We start from the raw sequence: 26,329 nt of genomic DNA, 5'->3' as shown, positions 1-26,329 counted from the left end.
TCACTTTCAAATTTCATTTCATTTACTTTCTATTTCAAAACTGATAAAAACCGTGTGTATGGAAATAATACATGTATGTCTGTTTGACTGAACATGTGTGTGTGTGCGTGTGTGTGCGTGTGTGTGTGTGTGTGTGTATTTGGATATTATGTAGGATACATGCATATTCTGCATACATAGCTAGATACGTAAAGCTGCAGCTGATGTGAATTTATCGGATAATCAGATCACTGAGTTTTTTCCTTTATCGACTTGTATAAACCAATCCAAAGACACTTTGTCTTTCAGACATATCGGCGACACTTAGCAAGCTGAACAATCAAAAAAAAAAAAAAAAAAGATCGCCAGAAATGCATGTGTGTCTAGCCACAAATACAGACATACAGACAGACAGACATACAGACAGACGAAGGGATGAACGCATAAATGAATAGACGCGTTGTCACCCATACAGTGATTAAAGCGAGGGGTAGCGACGTTTGGCTGCATGGGATAGATACCTCCCTCGAGTTTCTCGAGAGAATCCTTAAGTGGACATATTACACACCGTGATGCAGGGGCAATCAATTAAGACTGAGCAAATAAGATGTCGGGCACAGATAGACGGAGAGATGGAGGGAGAGTTGGAGAAGGAGAGTGAGATAGTGAGAGAGACGAAAGATGATAAAGAGAGAATATATGGGCAGTGAGATATAGGGCGAGAAGAGATAGATAGATAGATAGATAGATAGATAGATAGATAGATAGACAGATAGATAGATAGATATAGATAGATAGATAGATAGATAGAAAGATAGATATACATAAATAAAGAGATAGATAGATAGATAGATAGATAGATAGATAGATAAACATAAAGATGGATAGACAGATACAGATAGATGGACAGAAAGATAGATAGACAGACAGACAGATAGATAGATAGATACAGAGATAGAAATATGGATAAATAGATACATAGAGAGGGAGAGAGAGAGGGAGATATGTGTGAGAGAGACATTAGACATGGAAAGAGAAGGGAAGAAGAAAGCTAATCACTGGATATAAAGAGAGAGAGAGAGAGAGAGGAGAAAGGACGGGAGTATGGGGGGAGAATAGATATAGATAGATAGGTACAGATAGATAGCTAGATAGGTAGATTGATAATGGGAGAAAGGGGGAGATGAAACCTGATCACTGAAAATAAAGAGAGGAAAGAGAAAGGGCAGGGTGATAAGGGAGAGACTGGATTAAGAAATAAATATAGATAGATAGATAGATAGATAGATAGATAGATAGATAGATAGATAGATACGATAGATAGATAGATAGAGAGAGAGAGAGAGAGAGAGAGAGAGAGAGAGAGAGAGAGGGAGGGGGAGACATAAGAGAGGGGGAGTGAGGGAGAGAGAGAAAGACGAGCCATAGACAGTTGAGAGGGGCAAGAGGGGAGAGAGATTAAAATCCCAAGATCACTTTCCGCATATTTTGCGCTGTGTTTGCCGTCTCATTAAGGATTTCGATTCAAATCCAATTTTCCTTTCCGCATCGTTAAAGCTACCGGTATGAGAGTACCAAATGAGTCTTTAGAAGACGAAGAAAAAAACAAATAGCTGAGATACGATAGAGCAAGTCGGCTGTATATGCGGAGAATTAATCCGACTGCACGCATTCGCGCCATTGGTAATTACTCCTGGCGCGCAAAATTCTTTGTCTTACGTTGTTTGCAAGTGTAGTTCCATGTTTCGCCTGAAAAAAAAAGACATTTAAAGGGATCGCATAGTTTGTGTTGAGACTTCACTTCAGGTCTCTAACAATTGGGGTGAGATATTAGATAACCTCTTATGAGATATGAAAGAGCATGTAATTCTATGAGGCATCCAGCCTTTATTTGATGAAAATTGGTTTTGAAATGGCTGAGAGACCCAAAACAACGCGATGTTAACAAAAGGTGGGACCACCCTTTATTACGATTGCTTTGTTTTACTTTGTTTTTGGATGTCTCAGCCATTCAAAAACCTAATGTGGCTTCGTACCTATGCATTGTTGTTGTTTTTGCTATGGTGTTTGCGTAGGTGTGTGTAAAATTGACAATTTGTAAAGCGCGCATAAGGGTATTTTGATATGTTATGCACTGTAGAAGATCAACTATTATCATTATTCGTTGAAAGATCACAGTGGAAATTGTCAAGTATGATCTTTGATCGGCCTCATTGTAACAAAACATCTCCCTACTTTGTGATTGTCAAATGAATTGAGAATGAAGCGCTCAATAAAAAAAAAAGAGGAAAGAGTTGATGTAAAGGTCATTTCAATAACACTCGGGAACCAGCTCGGCGCGTTGTGAATACAGTATCTGGCATTTGGTGTGTGACGTATACGTGTTAAAATATGTGTACTCTTTCTCCCCCCATCCCCCTCCCCCCCCCCCCCCCCCCCCCCCCCTCTCTCTCTCTCTCTCTCTCTCTCTCTCTCCATCCCTTACTCTCTGTAAAAGAGGACTTCGGAATTCGATTGTCTGGTGAAGGTACACTCGATGTTTGACGAGAATGTCATCTCGCCCGCTGCAGATTTACAACGCATCTTTTGTTCTGCATGCTCGAAGTATGCACAATACAAAACGTGCTGCTCGTATACTGTAGTACTGCACATGCTCCGAGCAGAATACCCTTATGCGCGCAGATGGAGATAATAGAGGGAAATTAAATGAGTTTAATAATGTCTCTGTCACGCGCACGCACAGGTGCCATTGTAAGGCTGAAATCACATTAAAGCAGAGTGCAGACTGGGTTGAAACTAACACCATTCCAGTGTTATGTAAGAGCCCTAAGATTTCCCGTCATATTAAGGCATTTTCACACTATAGCACGTTCTCAAGGTTCACATCTGAAGAAGACAACATAACACTCTCCATCTCATTCGAAGAGATGTCAAAGTCCATGTTGTTTAGAGTCTTTTTTTTCATCCTTAAGAGTGCCAGCATGAGCGTCATAATATGGGGCGCATGAAGGCTTCTAGGAAACAAGATGATTTCTATGAATGTTGGTTTATAGGGGAATTCCACTTGCATATATTGTTACTTCAGAGGTATGTTTATGCTCTGGAATTTAGCTCTCAACATATGTCACACATAACTTGACTAATGGAAATTGGCAACAAAAGCTCATTTCACAAGAAACTACAAGATTTGTCAAAGACATCTTTGGTCTTGTTTCTATAACTGCGTATCATACTCATGCTAAAGCGATTTTTAAACAAAATAATGAATGTAGTAGTTAGTATAATTATGCCTTGACAAGTATGACAGTTTCTCCCCCTTTTGTGCTGGAGTGGGAATAACAGGTACTTCTTATGCTTTGCTAACGTTTTGTTTTCTCATTCTGTGCCATGTCGGGCTGGTTGATGTATATAAAATCAAATTTTACAATCAGTTTTGCGAAATGAATTATAGTGATATGATATCTTTCTTCTATTTGGCAGCATGGTTTCACCACTCTGTTCATTGAAAGGTTAATGTACATAATAAACACCAAGCACGTGAATCAACTGACATTAAAATATTGCTCATTTAAAGATATATGTTGTGCTACCTGATGACATTTCTGCATAAAATTCGTCTTCTTTCCTTAAAACCAGTTATAGTCTCCGTAATATTCCGAAGATACGGATACGTTTTGATTTTAAATATATTTCTTTACATTTTGTGAGGAGAGATTTTCGACAAGTGTCTTCATAATCTTGTATCAGTTTATGATGGTATAAATTGCGGCAGTCGATGTTTTATGGACATAGTTTCCTTTTTGGCAGCAGCAGTAGGTAATAACGATGAATGAAGTTCGTTGTCATCTGTTATGTGAATCGAGCAGGCTGTTATAAGCCCACGAAACAGTGAAAATCTAATTAGAGCAATAGACAAAGTTGATCAACACTTTGAAACCTCACTGCGGATGTTCCCGCACACTATAAACAATTGCGTCCGACTTTTTCATTAGATCGTCATGATTGTCGTCGTAAAATGGGAATTAATTAGGGAGCGCCGTGTATCCATAGCACTCTACGATAGTTTCATGATGATGGCGCGGTCAACAGAAGTAGGAAGTTGACTAAATTAATCCTCTAGTCAGTGGATGGACTCTTGAACGCGTCCGTACATAGGCAACGTCATTCATTAGAATCAAGATGCATTCCTATCCATCTGCCGTTATTATTGCTCCAAATAGGTCGAGCTGAGTGTTATGAAAGTTTATTTATAGGCTATAAGTGCCTTCACTGGGGTCACCGAAGAATGAAGAAGAAGAAAAAGAAGAAGAAAAAGAAGAAGAAGGAGAAAAAGAAGAAAAAGAAAAAGAAGAAGAAGAGACAATGTAGGTGATGACCTTCCACTGAATTGTTAACGTTTGTTCATTTTAGTTTGCTTTGTTTTGTTTCTTGATTGAATAGGGTCGGAAGATGAATATTACGCCTATCTTAATTTTTGAGGATATGCTGTATATGTTGAAAGTCTTACAATACAATACAATACAATACAATACAATACAATACAATACAATACAATACAATGACAGTAACAGTATTTGACAATAATAATTTAAAAGATATTATTGCATTCAATGTTGCTTTCAATGCAAGGCCATGAAAATGGATGCATCCCCAAGCGCCAATTGTCAATTGGCAGGTCTTTCTGGTCGTTTGGTCTACGCAAGTTCATTCTTTCTTTGATCGAGAACTCCACAAAGTTGATGAACCGGGCAAGCTCAGGCATTTTTGTAGTTTTGAAGACGAGTGAACTGTCGAACCAACCGAGAAATATAAAGAAAGGACATTTCCAGAAAGGTGCTTTTACATTGCGCTAATCAGCACATGAGCTGAGTTTTCACAAATTTGCCAAAGATGGATATTAACAATTACGTACAGAATAGTGTGGGCTGGTGAAGAGTTTAAAATTAATGGAAAAAACGAATGTACCCATCTTTATCAATTTGAGATATTAGAGATTGAATCTGCTGAAATTCAAGTGATTATTTTACTTTTTTATTGCTAGCTATCCTGATCATTCCAATCTATTTATTACATTTCCAGCCAGAAGTTAAAAGATACATTTGAGAGCAATAACCTTAGAATTTAAATAAAGAAAGTCCTAGACTGGTGTAATGCTATTAAAATTAGTATAAATTTGGCAAATTCAATTTTCATGCTAATTAGAGAACGAAGACAGGACATTAATGTACAAGGAAGAATTCGAATCATGGCAGATGTGCATGAAGTGCCTGTGACAGTAATTATTGGACTATAGATGTTAAAAAAATCTCACATCGAAAAGTCAAACTGCTTTATGTATAGACGGAAAATGGTTGATATTATGGACAGCGAAACTTTGTACTTTGTACCTTGATATTTTGATTTTGCTACTGTCTAAGACATTCGTGCAGCCTCATTTCATGTACATGGTATGGAGGTTTGGGATGAAAGAGAAAAGTTGATCTTAAAGGACAAGTTCACCTTCATAAACATAAGGATTGAGAGAATGCAACAGTATTAGTAGAACACATCAGTGAAAGTTTGAGGAAAATTGGACAATCGATGCAAAAGTTATGAATTTTTAAAATTTTTGTGTTGGAACCGCTGGATGAGGAGACTACTACAGCTTGTGAGTCATATGCGTACAACAGTATAAAGAAAATGTAAAAGAAAATTCAACATATTTTCACTTTTCTCGCATAATAAAAGAGCACTTGACTTGCCTCTTTCTAAAAGCAGGGGGAATAATATTACCCATAACATTTGTCGGTAACGAGTCAGGGGAATGTGTACTTTTTTTCAAAAGATGGAATTTTGTGAAATTCTCTTTATATTTTCCTTATATTGTTGTACGCATGTGACATCTAAGTTATTCATACACTGCAGTAGTCTTCTCATCCAGCGGTTACTGCACAAAAACTTCAAAAATTCATAACTTTTGAACGGATTGTCAGATTTTCCTCAAACTTTCAATGATGTGTTCTACTAATATTGCTACATTCTCTCAATCCTTATGTTTATGAAGGTGAACTTGTCCTTTAATTCTTTACTGTTAATTCCCAAATGGCAATACGGGCGATAACATCACCTTTGAACACCAAGTATATAACCTGGTCAGGACCATTATTCAGGGATCTTAAGAAACTTGACGTTTATCAACTGAATAGATAACCTATTTGTAGTTTTATGTACTATCTAATTAATGTAAATTTGCCCTATTTGCTGCCACAATTCTGTTCATTAATTCAACAAGAATGTAGTACAAGTGAATAAGAAGATTGGAATCTTTACACACCAAAGTTTGAGACGAGTTTACGAAAAGAGTGCTTATCTTATCCACCGGTATTAATTATACGTACAGCTTTTAGAAATGACCTACGAGTGAAGATTAGGAAGAAAACATCAAGGTCAACTTTGTGGCAGCTCCTTATTAGAAAGTAAATGTGCTCGTAAGATATTTGTTAGCATGCATTTATCTATAAATGCAAATATTTACGTCTTTGGTAGATGTAAACATCGTCTATGACAGACATGTACAATAAGCCAGTCCGGGGTTCCACTTTGAGCTTGAGCAGAAAAAGGTTACCTGTACTAGCAGAGCATGTTGGTTTTTAATTCACTGAGATAAGCCTCTGTAATGTAATGATTATTCAAGTGATCCTTCTATAAGTAGTGCTTGCCAGCACATCCACCTGACAGCAAAAGTGGTATCTGGCAATATCAATAAAAAGAGATTGTTCATTATACATTCAATGCAAAATAATGAAATGGATGATTTCGAAAATGCCAATGGAAGGATCATTCTGGTCATCTGGTCTACGCCAGTTCATCCCTTGTCTAGACATGACTGATGAATTCCAGAAATTGTCAGGTTGGGCAAGCTTATGACTCCTGTCGCTTGAAACTAGTGGAGTGCCTAATCAACTGAGAAAGAAGAAGGGTCATTTGTATCAATGTGTCCATGAACTAGCCCCGAACTGGCTTATTATCAGTAGATTCATTACCTGACGTACCTTATTGTTTGTTTTAATCGTTCTCATTTTAGCACTTGAATATCTTATTGATATCAATCTAACAGTAAGACACTAATAAATAGTAAAAAGTTAAGAAACATACTATGTTACTTCCTGAATTGCAATGCTTGACTAGCATGCATGCTATACTTTCTGGTTCCTATTATCCTTGCATTTTTATATATAAATGAATATTATTTATAAACACGTACCATTTAGATACGATAATCATCGACATCCTTCGTCCCTGTATAAGTCCATTATTATAAATCACACACACTTATCTGATGTTCTGTTATAACCTATTCATATCATACAGCGTTCCAAAAAGGTATAATGAACGTATAATGCGTTTCATTACATCTAATACGTTTTACAAATTTTATCAATTCAAGTTATTAACAATATTGGGACTCATCGACAATTTTTATCTACTTGCTATTTCTCATGGGCTTCTTATTTGCATTCCGGGTATTGCAACATTTCATTAAAATCTCTCCCCCTCTATTTTTTTTCGTCAAATCTCCCTTATTGTATAGACTCTTCAAACCTGAAAAGAGACACATGAAATTCGTATGGATTTGCGCCATACAGATCAAATGATACGTACGCGATGTCAACTGATCCAAATTTTGTTTCATTTATGTCACTTTGCAATTTCCACCTAACACTCACATAGAAACCTAAAATGATTAAAAAAAAAATGGCATGCTGAAACTGATCCTAATTATCATTGTTATCTTCCTTGATAAAGTAAAGCCAGTGAAATTATTACTAGAACAGGTATAAGCACGAGTGTGTATGTGGGGGGGGGGGGGGGGGGGGGGGGTAGTTCAGTTATTGCCTCATTTGTGTAGATCTTTTTATTTCCCTCCCCTTCCTTCATTAGAAGCAAATTTTTAGGATGGATCAACGAAATTTGTGATGGATACATCATGGAATTGGCAGTGACGTTGCAGTCTGGCGTATACGTCGCTCCAAGGATGGTCAGACGTTTCAATTCAACTCTGTCAACTTTCATTTTCCATCTTCTACTCAGCATGCTCAGCCCCCGAAGGATGAGGAGATGCGGAGATAAGGAGATACTGAGAATAAGCAACAACTATTCATTTGTTGTTGTCGTTTTTTTCTCGCTTTTCGAAAATGATCCAGTCAGATCATCACTAACTTAACCAGCAACACAAATCTTAATTGAATGGGAGCAGTACAGCGCATGAAGGAGTCAATGAATATGTTTCTAATCAGACTGATTCCCCATATGCACAAACGAATGAAGAAAAGTAAATATAATTTCATATTCATTGCATATTATACTCTGCCTTAATGAGCCTTTCAGTGGCTATTACTGTCAACTGAACAAAGGATACTTCCGCACATGCAAATATGTATTACGTAAGTGCATATTGCATATATATGTATACAGGTCTCCACACTAACTTTTTGGTTTGGTGGCCCGATGGGGCCACCAAAATAGTCAAGTAAAAAATTTTTGGTGGCCCGAGAGAAAAATTTGGTGGCCCGAAAAAATAAACAATAAAAAACGTTAAAAGTCCTGTTTTTTTAATGAGTCAAAAATTTAAGTTTTATCATAGTAAGAATTGGAAGTTTGACTTATACTCTCATAAATAAACCTCACCAAACTCGCAACACTCACTCTCAGGCACTCATTCGGTCCTTTCCATCCATCCTTTGAAGAAAAGTTACGAATTTATTGACATACTTTTCAAAAAATTTGGGTGGCCGAGGCTGGCCACCAAATTTGCCCTTTTTTTAAATTTGGTGGCCCGACTTTTCATTTATGGTGGCCCTGGGCCACCGGGCCACCGTTAGTGTCGAGCCCTGATAATATATATACTACAGTAACATGTTGAGGCTGAGGACATTCAAGTGAGGAACTTGTTATTGACGAAGATAGTAGAAGAAGAAGATGAAACTAGGTTGAAATTACTTTTCGAAATGAAATTCATCTATACCAGTGTAATACTATCGTAACAATAGGCGAACTAATCGATACAAATATTTCTTCATTTACATTTATCTATAATGTCTGATACAAATGAATACAAAAGGAGCTAAGGAGCTAGCAAGCACTTTGCATTTAATTTGTAGTTTTGTTGTATTTTCATTCAGCAAGAATGTTCATTGAAACGATATTACTTAAAAAATGGTAAGGCGATTGCTTTAAAATAATGTGATTGTTTTAGATATTCATGTACAGAAAAACATTTATTCATTCAGTGTGTGTTTGCGCACGTTGCTCTGGTAAAATGACATCAATGTTTTGTTTAAAAAAATGATGGCTTTAGTAACATTCATTGTATATGACGTCATAATAAAGACAAAATCAAATCTATGTACTGAAGGTCACTCAGTGGTTCCCCTTGTGATGCAATTTCTGGACGATCAAACGATGCGACTGCGACGACTTCACTTCGTGTGAATTGGATACCAAATTTAGTTGTACATCAATTTGCAAAATCTCCCGCAGAGAACAGGCAATAGCCGCCATCCATTTAATAGCCAATCGTGATTACCTTTCGCCACACCGAGAGGGTAAAGAATGCAGGTCAGCGTGCGAACGACCAGCAAATCGCCATCCAGGAGAACGCCTTTCTCATTCTCCCGCGATTTCTCATCTCTATACATTTTCCCCTTGCCGTCTCTAACTTCCCTTCCCTTTCTAGACACTGGGCAAAGATTGCGGTATATACGCACATAATTTCTCCCTCACCCGCTGTGCTATATATACCTCTCACAGCCCACGCAGTACAGCATTTGCTACACACACATCGCTTGCAGAGAAAGCATCACTGTGCACGTGATGGACAACTCACTCGATGAACCGCTGGGAGGACACGAACATAAGATAGATAGATGGAGAGGGAGAGAGAGAGGGAGTGTGTGTGTGTGTGTGTGTGTATGTGTGTGTGTGTATGTGTGTGTGTGTGTGTGTGTGTGTGTGTGTGTGTGTGTGTGTGAGGGAAAGGGAGATAGAGAGGGAGAGAGAGAGGAAAGTAAGAGATGAAAGAACGAGGAAGGTTTGGAAAGCGAGGGAGGGAGAGGGAGAGTGAATGTGCCTAAATGTCACCAGCAATTCGTCCCTCTCCCCCCGCGATCAATAATTTTCGGCGGGAATTGGGTTCGTGTGCTAGTGCAGGGCGAGGCCACTGTATTCGGGCGATGCAATTTCCGACGCTAACGAATTGAATCCAAACGCAAGAATCAGCGGCGCGGGTGAACCGTTCTATTGCCATCTGGGTAACCGCGACGAAAGCTTTTATTTTTAAAGCATGTTTGCTTTACCTTTTTTCCTTATCATACTGATTTTGATATCGACTCTCTCGCCATTGATGATGAAGTGACAACAGCGTTTTTGAGATTCTACTTGAGATCTGTGTAAAGATGCATCAAATGTGATATACACCCTGTAGGTCGTTCTGTTGTTGTATCTTTTTTGTATTACTTAAACCCGGTACACATTTCTTTGATATATCCGAGTTAGTAAATATGAATTGTCCTATAAAGAGTAAAGATTCTATCCTTGATAGTGTGATAACACGTTATGGACTTTATGTATTCATGGCGCGTATATCTTTTCTCATTTGCTTGCCATTCAATTATGTTTGTAAGATTGATAATGCTACTACTAACAATCAAAATCATCATCTTCATCATCGTCTTCATCATCATCATCTTCTTCTTCCTCATCTTCATCATCATCATATTCATTATCATCACCGTGGTCGCTGGTCGCCATTTTGGAATTGGTAATAACGTATATCCTAGACCCTTCGACCTCGGAATACGCACCATGCTCACTATCTACATTTTGATAACTCCGCGTCAAACCAGCCAGCACGGTGAATATGAGTCACGTGTTTATTTTCAGACGCTCATCGCGCTACATGATATCATGATCGTCCTATAAGGTTAATCTGTGATGCGCTGCCGTCCGCATTTACAAACAAATTTCATCTAAAAATTCAGAGAGATTGTTCGAATAACCTTGTGCTTTCTTGCGGTTGATATAACTAGGAATACACTGTAAAAAATGCGACATGCGACATGTTTATGAACTAAACACAGCGTTAAAAATCTAAACACTTTGTTTAACATCTAAACACCCGGTGTGTATAGCACGTGTGAAGTATTGAGAGTTAAAGTGTTTAGCTTGGAGTGTTTAGTTGGAGTGTTTATTCTGGTCACGCTATGTTAATCTCAATATGTCTATATATATATGGAGAAGTGTTGGAAATGGCGTGTGAATTGCAATTTCGTAGTTTCCTTTTATCACGAGAAAGTGGAAACTGTTACGACATCAAGATGCACTATGAAATAATTCATGTTTTAGGCCTTTCATGGAAATGCCTAATCAATAAGGAAAAAGAATAACCTAAAAATATGTAATACAACTGTAATAAATTTAAATTTTTGTTTCGCATGTACAGTCCTATATTTTAACTGCTAGAAAAAAATGGTAATTGCCTTTGTTAATGATTTCGTTCATGGTTTAGGGCATTACCCAAATGTTTGTTGGTTAGGCCTAAACACTTCTACTGTCAGGGTAAACAGACGCGTTTACATTTAGAACGCCTCGTAAACACGTTCTAAACACCGCACATGTTTAACATAAACACTGTGATACTCGTACTCTACAAGTCAGCAGCGCATGTGACATGACGGCCGCGGCCGGCCACAACGCACGCAGTGGTGCCCTGTGCGTGCGCTTCTAGCGCACACTCGTGCTATGCATAAATTATGACCATAATCAATGCACAATTGGCGGGAAAGGAGATGTGCGCGTACGTACCTGTACGGATGGATCTGTCTGATTGGCTGGCTGGTGCTGCCCTAGCAGCGTGATGTGCGTAGGCGCAAGGCGCGGCCTACAGTACGTGCGCATTCGTTCTAGGCTTGGTATCGTCCACTACACTGTACAATACGACTCGATCGACTGCACTGACTGTACTGTTGTACTGCATAAAGGAGCGGATCTAGCTAAGATGGCGTCGAAGCGATAAAGTTCTAGCCTGGCCGGTCTGCATGAAAGCGGTAAGTCTGTTAAGTCTGCTAAGTCGGTGAATAACAAGATTTATTGCAAAATTGCCCTCGTTTAATGTAAAACTGTAGTAGGCGTAGAAATAGGCTACGCCCTTAAAGATTTTGCTCGTTTGTTTTAGTTTTCTATTTCTAAATCTAACGTTAGATCGGGGAACGCTCTAACTGTAACGTGTTAGTGTTGTTAACGTTACAATCAATACAATAGGCCTACACTCTACAGATTACCGGTACCGTAGTTATGGGTGAACTCGGCCAAGCGGGCAAACTCACTGTATCTTTGATTTTACGAAGTTATGAAGTATCTTTCATGTGAATGACGATGAGTTAGTGACTAACAATAGACTCTATATTTTGAGTGAAATTCAGTTTTATTCCCTGTAAATTCTTCATAACTCAACAGGTGGTGAAAATTGAATGTAAAGCCCATTGTCTTGAAAGGGATGCCGATGGCACCAAAGTGGGTGACGATGATGTCCTGACGACTGTATAAATTCTGCAAGACATTACCTCTGCTGGCAGAGAACGAGGCATGGTGCAGTCAGCAGAGTAAATCAACTGGGGACAGTACGTCATACTGTATACTACCAATGTGGAAAGTGGAAATCAAGTAAGTAGTCTACTCAAAATTGTAGAGCCAAATCAATGAATATTATGTACTTAAAGGGCATGTAAATCAGTTTCTATAAAATGCAGATTTTAGATGCTTTAAGTTCTTCTGTTTGTTTGTTTGTTTGTTTGTTTTTGGGGTTTTTTTTTTTGGGGGGGGGGGAATTACCTACTCCTGAATCCAACCCATTAGCTAAAATAAATATGGAAAATTGATTTATTGCAAATATTGTTGAAAGTGTAAATTACAGATGTAAAAATCTTCACCCAAGAGACAAAGGATACAGTAATGGTCGTAACTCTGCTTGATAATGATGATGAATAAGAAAGAAGCAACAGTAACAACAAAAAGACTTGAATTATTTCCAGAAAATTCAGCAAAGTAAGTAGAAACTGACGCAAGACACTAAGTGCTAATGTGATGAAGGGATTCTGTCATTCCTTTTAATTTGAACTTGCTTATGGATTCAGTCAACTTCTTTGCTATCCATTCATTTTCAGAATCTATGGGAGCAGTTAAGTCCATTGTATTGCAAAGCCACCTGATTTGTTTTCCTTGTGTAACCATTTCTTTTTACCAGCACCAGTACGTCATGGAAGAATTGATCAGGGATCACGCCAAACCTGTCTGGATTAGACTGAAAGATGCATGCGCTTACTTCTATACAACCCGTCTAAAAGTGCAAACATCTGAGGATTACAAGGACATCGCAAGATATACTGATATACAGTATATCTATAGGCCTACATGCCATATGAAGGAAATGACCATGGATAATAATTTTGAATGTTAATAATCTTTTTCCCGCTAGCCATGTGATGTCTCACATCGTCATGATGCACTACAGACCTATTAGGAGGCATCCCACCTGTTAGAGCAACCTTTCTATTGTTTTTTTTTTTCTTCACTGACAGTGTGCATCTAAACCTGTATACTAGAATAAAGTAAATCATATGGGGGGTGATAGGGTTTTGTATGCGATGGGGCTTCAGTTCTCCTTGTGTGTGTAAATGCGTGTGTGTATTACATAATGACGAACCTCTAAAGAAATATGAAGGTAGGGGGCCTATAATTCGAAGATGAATTCAATGCTTTTTTGATGAAAATTGGTTTTGAAATGGCAGGGATATCCAAAACAAAGCGATTCTATTGTCCTCTGTGCTTACGATAATGGTCACCTGCATTCTTATTGCTCATAGATATGTGTAATTGTCTTTTTTTAATCAGCTGGTACTTAAAATTGTAATTTTATCTAATATGTAAAGACACTCTCTCGAAATCGTTTTACACTATTAAGAAAAACAGTTTTATTCACTTCATTTTATTCATTAACCAATGTCCTTGTAATTCACTGTTAAGATATTACTCAAGAACTTTGTTCGATTGGCTTTCTGTTATATTCTTGTGCAAAAAGGAATATAGAAATCAAAACAAATCAAATCAAAATATCAGCCATTTCATTTTTCCCCCTCAGGTGCTTCCAATACAATCAGCAGATATTGGACGCAAATAAGAGGCCAGTAGTTGCATTTGTTTGGAATTCTTTGCAATTTTCTTGTAGACCTGATAGGAAATGCAGTATCCGGTAGTCAATATTTTCTTTCTGAGATATTCTTGAAATCGGTGACATGGAGAGAGGTATTAGAAATGTAGTACAACATGTATGGAGAATAGGGAGGAGTCTTGCAACTGACTGACAAATTGACAAGGGAGGAGTCTTGCTGATCACATCGCGTGTTCATGACAGCCTTGCATACCCTCCCGCCTCCAGTTGCAATGCATTATTTTTTCTTTGTTCATATCCTCTTGTCTTTACCAAAAATTCTGCTGTGTCGAGATTGAAAGTAGCCCTCCATACCATGATTATGTGGAGTATGATGAGACTGAGACTCTAAAATAGAATATTCATGTATACCCATTGAGTTTGACTTCTTTCTCCAAGGTTCTAGGAAGGTAGAAGTTTTTTCTCACTCACCCCTTGATATCCACTAACATTCTAATATTTCTCTCAAAATAGCAAAAGTGAAAAATCCATACAGTACTGTTAGCCTACATGTACTTTCAGTGATCGTCGCAGTGAAAAGAACAATATCATGTATGTATTTAAGTTCCATTATTGGTACTGATCAGGGAGTACAGATGTTCACCACAGGCTAAATACAGTGAAAAAAAATTTTTTTTTTTGGTCTCTTTATGATGGAGTGCATCATCTACACTCCCTGATCAGTACAAATACGACCATAGTGTTGTGCATGGTATAATTTGCCGTGAGCCTAATCTGGTTCGGGTACACCCCAAAGCACTTTGCCAATAATTGATGCAATCTTTAAGGTCGGCATGTATTTGTTCACAGACTGCAGTTATGTTCCTGGAGGTGTTACATACATGTCAAGCTTCCGAAGCGTCGAGTTGCAATTCACAATCAACAAGTTTATTAGTTTGTTTTACAATACTAAGAATTAGTTCTGAATACAGTAGAAAGACGGCAATTCTTGAAAGTAGGCCAAGAATTACATGTGACTGAAAAGTAATTGTTAAATGCAATAATTTTTTCTCCAAAATGAGTTGTGTGCCATTTCCTGCATATACAAATTTTACTGTGTGTATAGGAGAGAATTTCATTTACGTCTTCGTGTACAGGCCAGTGACTCCCAGGTATCTTGCATTTAACTCAGTATGGTGTCGTATAGCAAAACATGGCAATATTTAAAGGGGAAATCCAGTCCAAATACATGTTAGTCTGATAAGAAAGAGTGAAATATCAAGAGTTCATTGTTAAAATTTTGATCTAAATCGGATGTAAAATAAGGAAGTTATGACATTTTGAAGTTTCGCTAATTTTTGAGGAAACAGTTCTTGAATGGTTGTTATGAATATGCAAATGGCAACGTGGGCATGTCATTCCCTCACAACTTACTTAATTTCAAGTTTTTCATTCAAACGCAATTATTCCCGAGGCTCAAGTCCTGATATATCTAACTGATCACTTTTCTGAAGTTATTCAACCAGCAATACCATAATGTTTCACATTTCATTAACATAAACATTGAATTTCATCATTTTTTTTTGTATACGATCAATGAAAAATTGTGAGGTTATGGCATGGTCAACTCACTCATTTGCATATTCATATCCACTTTTAACTGCTTTGCAGAAATTAGCAAAACTTCAAAATTTTATAACTTCCTTATTTTTCATCCGATTTTATTCAAATTTTTACTGTTAAACGTTACTCTTTTTTATCAGACTATCTTATTTATTGGACTCGATTTCCCCTTTAAAGGATTTTAACTTACTAGTGCATTTATTATTCATTAGATATTGCCCAAGTTTGACTGATGTTTTGATAACTTGCATTCAGAGAATTGCCTTTGCCTCTTGTAGCCAAAATGTTTGTGAAAGCTAACCCAGGTCTTCCCTGGTATTATGCGATGTAAGTGTGCTGATGATTTGGTACATACTGGGTAAATTCTATATAATGTTATGCGTTTATCCCATTCCATGCAAAAAAAAGTGGAAACAATCCACTGTACACTAATAAATACATGGGAATTAACATGCATGATGATATGTCTCATTTAAACACGTATAAACTAGCATGTATGAATGTATGATGTGTAAACATGTCTCGTATAAACACGTGGAAATTACCATGTATGACGTGTAAACATGTCTCATATAAACACTCAGCATGTATAAGGTGTAAACATGTATCATATAAACACTGAGAAATTGCGATGTTTAATATGTAAACATGTCACATGTTTAGTGTATGCAATTTTGTGATCGATCTAAAAATCAGACATGTGTTCTGAGAATAAACACTAAAATGGCAAATAAACATGTCGCAGTGTTTTTAATCTGTCACAGCGAATAAACATGTCGCAGTGTTTACATAGTAAACAGTGCGTCATGTTTATTTTTTGGTTCAGTGTTTAGATCTTAAACATTGTGGGTGATTATGTGACTGTGCGGTGTTTAGTATTTAAACACTGTGAGTGATTATGGTGTAAACGTTTGGTGTTTAGGCTATAAACAGAGCAGGTGTTTAGTTTTTAAACATCAGAACCGTTTAAAACATAAACATGTGTGTGTGATAAACACCTAGGGTGTGCTGAAAATAAACACAGCATGTGTTTAGTTTCTAAACATGTTTAATATATAAACGCGTCGCAGTGTTTTTAAACTGTCACAGAAAAGTGTTTAGTTAGGTGTTTAGAAACTAAACAAATTTTTTACAGTGTACATGCATGCACATCACGCACATGATTCAGATTTTTATACATCATGTGCAGGATTTATGTTTCCATTCAAACAACAAACAGCCTTCCATGCATGGAGCTAGGACTTGCTCATCTCAAAACGATCATTTCTTTGAGAACACTATACACTATATAACTTTGTAATCAAACCTTGCATTTTGCAGCAAACGAATTATTTCATTCATATACTTCAAACTACGAGACCTAATAATGATCGATCATTTTTTCTTTCAGTTTACGCCATGGCTGTTTAAGGCTTTATCTTCATCATTAATGGAGCAAAGCTGTGCACTGTTGCTATTCTATCCGGATGCTTCGTCCACTCGCTCCCGCGAGAGCGAGAGTTTATGATTAATTTAATGGTGCGAAGCTCCGTCGGTGGCCACCTAGCCTAAATGACGCACGCAGCTCACGGCAGGTTCAGTCAGTTTCAGACAGTGGGTCATTTAAAGCCACGTTCTGCTCTTGGCGTCCATCAAGGCGTGACGTGATTAGGTTTTTTTTTTTTTTTTAGGTCTTTGTATTTTTTTTTTTGCTTTCCTTTACATATATAATATATATATATATATATATATATATATATATATATATATACATATATATATATTTGTAGCATGGAGCATATTTTTGTGTATCGGTGAGGAAAACCTCTGGAAAGAAGCGATTACGCACCAAAGTGTAGTGACACGTATAAACATAATGCACGGCATTGGTATACACATTATAACAACACACACGCGTGCATTAAATTTTAATCACACTTTAATCAGCATTCCCACCACGGCGATCATTACTGATGAATATGGACAGAAGTTGCGGCTATTAAATCGGTCTGGTAACATCGATATTGCGGCAGTCGGACGGAATTTGAAATGGAAGGTCCCGAATGATTTATCAGTGATCCAGAACAACCGCTGGCAGTCTCCGCTGGTCATTTAAAGGAGAACTTCGGATGATTTTCAGACTTTAACATTTAAACAACTATAAATAGTACTTGTACTGAGTACAGAATTTCAGAATTTATAAAAATTGGGGTGAGGAATAAGAATTTTTTCACAATTTATAGCGAATTGCAGTGAACGAGGATGATGACATGACAGCCTCACCACAAGAATGCATAAGTTGGGGGGCTCAAGGAAGTAGAACAAAAGAAGAAGGCATGCATACATTTCACACAGGTGAACTTGTTTAGCAGGCAGTATTGTAATGGAATTAATCTGCTACATTTCTGAAATATGTGAGGCTCTATGTCATCAACACTCTTCAGTGTAATTTGTTTGAGATTTTTCAGAGTATTGGTTTCTCTGCTCAACATTGCTCAAGGACCACAATAAATTCCACAAATCTATAATGGAGCTGTCGATTTATGCACAGCATGATGTGAAATTATGAAAATCGTCTGGAATGCCCCTCAATAATGCCGATGATTTATACTCATATTTGTGGCGTATAACTGTATAACAACAGCAACAACAGAGATTCAATTATTTGCTTTTATCTCTTCCAGAACCAAAATTAGAAATTATGAATGATGTTAACCGATCTTTTTATAAATTTATATGGCACGATAAACCTGATAAAATAAGTAGGAAACAAATGTGCCAATTATACAGTGATGGTGGGGTTAAAATGACAGATATTTTTATACATTCTAAATCACTCAGAATATCATGGATAAGAAGATTCTTTTGTTATCCAAGTAACGAAAATTTCACTTTACATATGTTCCAATCATTCTTGCCTCCATCATACACATCTCTCCACTTATTCATGGGGGCTGAACATTACAAAGAATTAGCCATTTCAATGCGCAACCCATTTTGGAAAGAGGTATTATTAGCCTTTTCAGATTTAACTCAGTCCATTGTAGATAATATCGCATGTCAACCCCTTTGGAACAATCCTAGAATACAAGTTAATAATAATGTAATTTATTATAAGTCATGGTGTGCTAAGGGGGTACGTTTTTTTTAACGATGTTCTAGAAACAGATGGAAAATTTCTTTCATATTTTGATTTTCAACGTAAATACAATGTACAAGTAAACTTTCTTCAATATTATGGTTTGTGTAATGCTATTCGATTTGGTTATAATAAAAATGCCATACCTAAGATTATGGAACCTACATGTATTATCCCTGAAACATTGTTTTTAATACTGAAAGTGAAAAAAGGTTGTGCACATATCTACCAGGCTTTCTTGAAACATAAGACAAAGGAATGTAAAAGTCTTATAAAATGGAAACAGGAGTTTGATTTTGACAATATCATTTGGAGGTTTTCCCAAATTCCCTTTTATTCAACTGTCGATGTAAACATGAGATGGTTTCAGTTCAAGATGCTAAATAGAATTCTTTATATGAAAGACGCTTTATTGAGATTTAAATTAGTAACAGATAACTTATGTACTTTTTGTAATAACAGCGAAGAAACAATTATGCATATATTTTGTTCTTGTATATATTCAAACGAGATATGGTCAAAACTTGAGCTTTGGCTGTCCCGTAATGCTATTCATATTAAGCTTACAAATCAAAATGAATTATTTGGTTTTTATGGACGTAATAACAGTGCCCTCAATTGCATTATGATTATAGTAAGGAAAGAAATTTTTACAGCCAAATGCAAAAATTGTTTGCCAGTTTTTGAACAAATCATGTCAGCGATAAAAAGTTATTATCATATGGAAAAGTATATATGTAAAACAAATCTGAAAGAAAAGAAATTTATGAAAAAGTGGTTACATTCTACTAAATGTTTCTGATTGTGTTTTCTTATGAAATGATTTGTCAGGTAATTTTCTGACACTTTGAAAAGAATTTGCAATTTATAATTGATTTTTGTAACTGTTTGCTGTTCTTATTGTATTTAGAATGGCCAAGAATATCATGTGTTAAATCTTCATGTACATACATATCTCTTTTTGTATATATTTGTGTGTATGATATTATTCAATAAAGGAACCCTGTGGAAGGGGAAAAAAGATTCTAAAAAAAAACCCAACAACAACAGAGATTCAAGTTCATAATATCTTATGATTCTTTTTCGTTGTATGTTTTTCGTTTCAATCTACCATTGTTTTAGGAAAGGTCGGGATATCATTATACAAGTGCCAGAACTCGGCATAAATTATGACACAGGACTAACTTTTGAGAAAAGCTCTGATCGGGTTAAAGGGTTTTATTGTTGAAGTTGAAATAACGATATTCTTTATTCTAAACATGAAGTATGATTTTGCCCTCTGCTCACACCTCACAAGATTCAATTGCGTATTTTAATTGTCATATACACAGTGGTAATAAGCATTTTTTCTCCCTTGATTCATGGAAATTGGAGTGATAAGTATAAGTGGTAGGTATTCATCATAATTTGCGCAACACACACACACACATCCCGTCATGTAATAATTTTCTACATATTGTCAGGATTTTATTTCTGATAAGAGCCCACTAAGATTACTATAGTGGACAATAGGTATGTTTTGTAGACATCACTTTCTCATACATTCCCGTCATACCCGAATTTAAGCCGGGACACAATACAGGAATTACGCTGTGACAATCCAACATTTTAATCAAATTCATTTTATTTCATTTTTGATGATTTGATGATTTTCTGGGCCGTGTCGTGACCAGGGTTTTTATAGAATAATACTCACTTACATGTGAGTTTGAGTATGATATCTACTTTTTTAAGGCTCCTCGTTAGACACACAATGGAATCACACACACGTACACTCACGTGATATGATTTCAGACACACAGAACAGCACACACGAGTACACATAGAATACGCACAGTACGTAATACACCACCTGTCCACGCATAGCGGATAATTAAGATATTCTTCTTGATTTAATTCAATACCCCCTTGAAGCATGAATCCTCATTCCTTTTAATAGTTAGTCTTCTGCAAAATTGTGGCATTTTTCGATCTTATGGCGATGAAGTTTCTTCGCTTTACTCTACTTGATAATATATAACTTTGTATACCATTACACTTGTGGTTTGAATGGTGTCTATTTAAAATGTTGGGGTTTTTTTCAATCTAAATCGTCTTTACATATTATATTTCACAACTTCTTGGATTCTTGTATACATGTGTGTGTATGTGTGTGTATGTTTGTGTGTTTGGGTGTGTGTGGTATTGATTATATGATACATGAAAAAATGATCTAATATATTTAAGGGATACTATGTTTGGCATCATATTTGGCATAATGTCAATATTTTCTCGTGAAGATTTTATCAGTAGGGTTGATCGATAATTGAGTTATTCATACTTAAGAGAGATTATTTTCAGTATAAATCATTGAAAAATAGATTGTTTGCGTTTTGAATTTTTTAATGTGTTTTTTTAGTGTTACACACAAATTTGGTAAATTCATCAATGTTTTGAGTGAAATCAATAAACATCAAGGAAAAACAAAAAGTGTGTGTGTGTGTGTGTGTGTGTGCGTGTGTGAAAGTTCACACTTTTTACCAGAATAGTGTAGGTGTGTATAATGTCCACGGCATTTTAATTATAAAAACGGTCAACGACGAAGTGACCGGTATGCGGTCAGTGCCTTTATCATCATCGCCCTGGGATGCCAGCCATGACGAAGAGATTAGCGGCTCAGAATGCCCTCTTTGTCAACTTTAAATAACCTACAATGACACCCTATTTCGGAATGCAAATCAAGGTGACCCTATGTATCTTAAAGATCTTGTGTTACTTGATTACTAAGAATGAAGTAACATCAATCTATCACGAATTTCACAAACAAAACACACTAGGTTCGTTGTCCCGTTTCCATGGCATCTATATCCAACGTGATACTTAATGTATGAACGACCAATAGGCCTATCATAACAGTTTATTATTTTACAAACCTTAAATCTTCGTCAGGGTATTCATGTGATGAACCTTAATTGCATGATAGATGACATGTATTCTCATTTGAGTCACGCTTTCCTCAATGATAGCGAGCGCTTAGCATTCTGAAGAAATCCCCAGTTAAACAACATTGTGACAGCCTTGCGATACGGCTTCAATCCCGCATCATTATCGCAGGTGACACGAATAATAATGTTTGATATCATAATCATGCATTCAGATTAAAGCCACCTGTTAGGGGCACAAGCTTGTCAAAAATCATACTCGCTCAATGATATCACTCCTATACCGTAGAATGTACTTGCAAGGGCGACATATGTTCCTCTGTTTCGCCGCATCCTACAGACAGTTTGCAATTTCTTCTGACAACAACGATCGCCCAAAAGGATGAAGAATAAAATTAACTTCAAGCTTTACACTCACCTGTGACTGACAGATATCCCAGGTCTGCTTAATTCCTTACTTAAATCGTTCCCTCGACAGTTTGTCACTTGGAAAATCCTCTAAAGATCATTTCGTTATCCGCGGCGACACAGATCTTGGCTGATAGAAACCCTGGCATTTCCCACACAACGAATGGACCGGGGGGTTGTGAAGTGCGCTGCGCGCGCGGCGAACAAACAAAATTAACTTGCCCCGCACACTCCGAGCCTGGCTTGCACGGTGCCCCGAGCTCACCAACGGTAATGGAAGCGGACTTGTGTACACCCGTAATTCGCCAAAATTGGCGCTCCCCGGATGGCAGCGCTGCACGGCACAGCCTAGAACTCGCCAATGCGAAGGTCGGAAGCATTGGTGAGCATGGAACGAGCACCGAGCTGTTAGCGAGCGGGAGATTGCACACGGCGCCGATTTTTCTGAAAGGAAGGAGACGCCCATGCCTTTACACTGCGAGTACCATGCGCGCACACACACACTATAAATCGACACACTCTCATACAGACATACAAATGCACATTTACACACATGTACTGTACACACACACATACACACGACGATGCCTTCACGTAATAATAATACAACACACTCAACATACAAACTTGAATACAGAAATTATTTTTTCCTCCTCGTTCTTATCAGTTATCAATCTCAAGAAGATCGTATGTTAAATCTAACAAATTATTCATGAAAATGGTAGGGGAGATATTCATCTAGAAAAAAATGTGCTGTATAATTTATCTATAGCAAAACAAAAACAGAAAGAACGATGATCATGTATATTCAACAGTGTAATGATACGATATCATCTTTTGAATAGGTATTTTCATAATCATAAAAATATATGGGATTATAAACAAAAATAATAATCACGACAAATGAACGCAATGGATGTCGCAGGATGCCAGCTGGGTAGTAGAAGCTTACCCCTAGGTTTTCCCAAGCTTTTAGGTCTGTATGCACACAAGGATGGAATGATAGAAGTCTTGAGCATAACAAACCTTGTGGAATAATCACGTTTGATAATTAATATAATCATCAAAATGATTGGAGATTGATTTCTCCTCATCCCACCACAAAGAGTCTGAACACAACCTCAGCAACACACACGTCTGCCAAGAAGGTGACTAACATTAAAGTATAGTCATGGTATGTTTGTCTTTTCATGCTTGCCATAAATGTTCATAATACAAATATCCGGATATAAACAAGTGCCAATTTTATCTACCTATCTATCTATTTACCTATCTATCCATCCATCTATCAACCTACCTTACCTACCTACCTATCTCTCTGTCTTTCTATCTATCTATCTATCTATCTATCTATCATCTCTATCTATCTATCTATCTATCTATCTATCTATCTATCATCTCTATCTATCTATCTATCTAACTATCTATCTATCTATCTATCTATCTATTTGTTTATCTATTTGTTTATCTATCTATCTATCTATCTATCTATCACCTCTATCTATCTATCTATCTATCTATCTATCATCTCTATCTATCTATCTATCTATCTATCTATCTATCTATCTATCTATCTATCTATCATCTCTATCTATCTATCTATCTAACTATCTATCTATCTATCTATCTATCTATCTATCTATCTATTACATTATATTATGAATATATATTGTGAGACATCGTGTTCTTTTGTTCTGATGTGTTTTTATGATAGATCCTGATGAAGGCCATGACAGGCCCAAAGCTCGATTAAAAGTGAAACGAAGAGAGCAACGTCTGCCTCGAATCTGATGTGTTTTTTGTTTTTAATATAGAGCTTGCTTCCAAAAGACGCTAAATCCATCATTTTCAATGGATTTAGCGCCTTGTGGATGAAGCTATACAGTCAAACCTGTCTTAGCGGCCACCTGTTTACAGCGGCCACTGGAAAATCCCCCCACCCCCGAGAGAAAAAGCCCTGTTAAAGACCCTGTGTATAGCGGCCACCTGTCTAACGCGGCCAGCGGCCACAAATTGTGTTTCCCACGGTAGATTTTAACCTGTCTGTTGTATAGCGGCCACAGAGCCGATGGAGCCGTAGCCAAGCCGATAATTCAGCGTGTTTTTCTGCTTTATAGCCGTGCCAGTAGATCATGGGCAACATTCAGTAATCGCCACAGCTGCATTCATCACTCATTCAGTTATAATAATGCACTAACACGACTGTACATTATGCTACTGTGCAGCCGGTGATACCCCGGCATTGTCAAAATGCATGGACAGACGTGTACACGCGTTATACGCATACATGAACCATACAACGATGATACATGAATATTTAGGCAATGCACACAAAGGCGGAAAACCTGTCTATAGTGGCCACCTGTCTATAACGACCACTTTTTCTTTGGGTAGCCGCTATAGACAGGTTTGACTGAATATATATATATATATATATATATATATATATATATATATATATATATATATCAGCATTTATACTTCACACGATCATGACTAACTGTAACGTACAAAATATATGTCAAACGTGGCAGTTTTGTATCGATTAATTCATCTCCCACCATACCTTTACTTAATAATTATTACCATTAAGGTTAATCAACACTGCAACGTCATGAGGAAATTTGAAGGACAGCTAAGGTAGAGAATTCAGTATCTACTTTGTTTATTTTCAGCACGACCTTCACAATCTTCATTCATGAACCAATGACGGAAGTTTTAATCAGTAATGAGAGGAGGGGAGGAAGGGGTGGTTAAGAGGGATTTTCTCTCACTGAAAGAATGAAGGAATCAATTTAAATATCATCATTAACCTCCCCATCCAATAGATGAATATGGATACATGATAATATAATGTATGCATATAAACAAAACACAGAGACAAATGTATGTATCCATGTAAGCCCTCCCTCTCAAAGTTCTGTATAGCAATCAATCGTGACCACGCTACCTACGTGTTGCCCCTGATCCACGCCTGCATGAAATACTGGTAAACATTCCTTAGCACTCGTTGCAGAGAGAACATAGGAAAGGTAATATGAATGTCAAACATTTATCATGGTGTGGTACATTGAATCTCAATTTGAGACAGAAATGTCAAAGTTCACCCAGATAGTTGACGGCGAATTCATTCTATTACATTATGGCACATCCCATCAGTTCCTCCAGCGTAATGTTTATTTCAGTGACATTCTTATGCGTGTGAATATGGGTAGATTATTGGTGTGTTCATTTCATACTAATGTAGGGCAGTCAAAATCCGTTGATGTGAGTGATATCATTATACATTTCACACTTGGGCTTATTTGCAACTATACTCTTTACATGGGTGTATTTTTGGGGAAATATCTGTGAAAAAGGTAAACTTATGAATGACTCATTGAGCACAGTGTGTGATAGAGTTAACGGAAAGATGAATAAAGCAAAGGCAAATAATGATTGTAATGCTCGGTGATTATTCGTCATGTATTTATAGGCAAAGAGAAATGATTATTTGAGCAGATAAGTAAAATGACTGTCATCACATGCCCGCAGCCTTGATTTTATCTGAAGAATTTCACACTCGTTAGCAAGCAGTATACAACCCGGAAATATTTGATATGGCGTCAACAATGCCGACTGTCGCCAAGTATCGACTTCGCAGCATTTCACCGGCAATTCAAACAGCCTTGTTGTCATCTTGCATGGTGACGTACGAGTATCCAGCAAAAACAACCCCCGTTTTCTGGCCCCGGCATGTAATGTCACGGGGGCGGTGTATTATGTACACAAACAGGGTACGCTAGGGGTTTCTAAGGCCAAATAAGGAGGGCAACATAGGGTATATTCACATCTTCCCCCGATTTACAGTCGAAGCAAGCTTCGCTATACCTTTCTCTTAGTGCGAAAAAGTGTCAGATTTTTTGAAGCGTAACATATTATGCAAAACACGTTGAAGCTATTACTCTCTAAAAAAGAAAGAGTGAATTTTCACTCGATTTTCACTCCCCTTGGTAGTGACGTCAAGGATCACTAGAAGTGGAGTGAATTTCGAGTGAACAGAAATTTCACTCCAAAAGAGAGTGAAAAAAGACGGAAATGTTTTTGCTGGGATGTTCA

The 26,329-nt window shown here is 37.1% G+C and overlaps 1 protein-coding gene across 1 annotated transcript in view; it reads right to left on the bottom strand.

Annotated features, from left to right (window-relative positions):
* LOC139727241 (solute carrier family 7 member 14-like) overlaps nucleotides 1-22,466 on the bottom strand; it is a 57,845-nt gene extending 35,379 nt beyond the window's left edge. Inside the window, exon 1 of the mRNA XM_071638197.1 lies at nucleotides 22,242-22,466. The gene's annotated coding sequence lies outside the window, so the exon portion shown is untranslated. The remainder of the gene's footprint in view (nucleotides 1-22,241) is intronic.
* Nucleotides 22,467-26,329: the final 3,863 nt, after the last annotated feature.

This window comes from Diadema antillarum, unplaced genomic scaffold (genome assembly GCF_040938485.1).
Source record: "Diadema antillarum isolate AM-2024a unplaced genomic scaffold, OU_Dant_1.0 seq00000124_RagTag, whole genome shotgun sequence".
In the NCBI taxonomy this organism is placed as follows: domain Eukaryota; kingdom Metazoa; phylum Echinodermata; class Echinoidea; order Diadematoida; family Diadematidae; genus Diadema; species Diadema antillarum.
The sequence above is the reverse complement of the archived record's forward strand: the minus strand, read 5'-3'. Positions and strand labels throughout refer to the sequence as shown.